Source organism: Pygoscelis adeliae, unplaced genomic scaffold, assembly GCF_000699105.1.
Source record: "Pygoscelis adeliae isolate BGI_AS28 unplaced genomic scaffold, ASM69910v1 Scaffold139, whole genome shotgun sequence".
NCBI classification, from domain to species: Eukaryota; Metazoa; Chordata; class Aves; order Sphenisciformes; family Spheniscidae; genus Pygoscelis; species Pygoscelis adeliae.
In genome coordinates, this window is record NW_008825613.1 from 1,982,648 (window position 1) to 1,984,300 (window position 1,653).

Consider the following 1,653-nt stretch of genomic DNA (forward strand, 5'->3'; position numbering starts at 1 on the left):
AGCCCTTTTTCCTCTTGAGCACCATGAGGAATTCCCTATTCAGACAAGCTGGTCTTCTGCCCTGCTTGGTTGACTTAGGACATAGTGGAATTGCCTGCTCCTGTGCTTCTAAAAGGTGGTTCTTAAAAACTGACCAGCACTCATGGACTTCTAAGCCCTCAAAAGCAGATTCCCAGGGGACTCTGTTAAATAGCTCCCTGAATAGCTTAATGTTTGCTCTCTCAAAATCCACAGTGACAACTCTGCTGTCCTTTTTTCTCATTACACTGACAATTTTAAACTCAACTATTTCATGATCACTGTGGCCAAGACAGCCACCTACCATCACATCCCCACAAGTCCTTCTCTATTCACAAATAGCAAGTCTAGAAGGACATCTTTCCTAGTTGGCTCCCTGAGTACTTGTGACAAGAAGTTATCTCCTACAAACTTCAAGAATTTCCCAGATCTGCTCGTCACAGCCGTATGGTATTCCCAGCTGATGTCTGGGAAGTTGAAATCTCCCATATGGACAAGGGCTACCGATCCAGAGATTTCTCCTAATTGCCTATAGAATAACTCATCAGTGCTTACATCTCGGCTGGGCAATCGGTAGTAGACACCCACTACGACATCTGCTTTGTTTTCCATCCCCCTAATCCTCACCCAAAGGTTCTCAATCACATCACTGCTAACTGTAAGGGCTGTACCATCAAACCTCTCCCTTACATATAGTGCGACACCTCCATCTCGCCTGCCCTGACTACCCTCCTGAGCAGCCTGTAGCCCTCCATCCCAGCACTCCAGCCCTGGGACTCATTCCACCAAGTCTCACTAATACCAATGATATTGTAGCTCTGGGAACTGACCAATGCTTCCAGTTCATCCTGTTTCTCATACTGCGTGCATTGGTGTGCAACTCTTCCGTAGTGTCATGAAAATATTCCCAAGCAAGCCTGGGTAAGAAGGGTGTCTCCTTTCAGAGCAGACTGCAGCCCTCAGGTAAATTACATGTTCGCAGGAGGAAGGATTAGAGGGAGTGGCGATCTGTGACGCTCCCGAATGCGTGGAGCAGAGGGAATAATAGCCTGATGCGTGGTGGGCGAGAGCGGCATGCTCAGGCGGTGGGGACCTCCTGCTTGGTGGACATCAGGAAGAAAGGCATCACGCTTCTTGTGCTGCAGCCCCTGGACCACAACGGGTAATCCTTCCTCCTTGGGTGCCTCTGCTTTTGCACAGTTTGTCAGTGAGAGGCCATCTCTGGGCACAGCAAGAGAGAGCCATAGGTAGTTGAAAAGCTCCGTGGATTGGATGGTGGGGCTTCCCCAGGAGTCCTGAGTCCAAAGCAAAGTAATTTCTTCTTGCAGGAGGGGTGGTGGGAGCACTCGGGAGTCAGGACCATGCTGCTGGTGGAAGAGCTTTCACCCTGCTGCACCTCTCCCAGGTCACGGGGAGCTCTCAAGGTCTGCTGAGCTGAGGGACCCTTCACAAAGGGAATATTTTTACAGGTTGGCTGCTGGGAGGAAAGGGCCAACCTGGGCAAGGCTCTTCCCTTGAATTTGCATGCTATTCGCCTGACGTTATGCCATGAAAATGCTTTCTATCTCTCCTTGCTTTTCTGAAAGGCTCAGTCTTAAAAGTAATGAGACCAGAGTCTCCTGGGGCTGGGCAGCT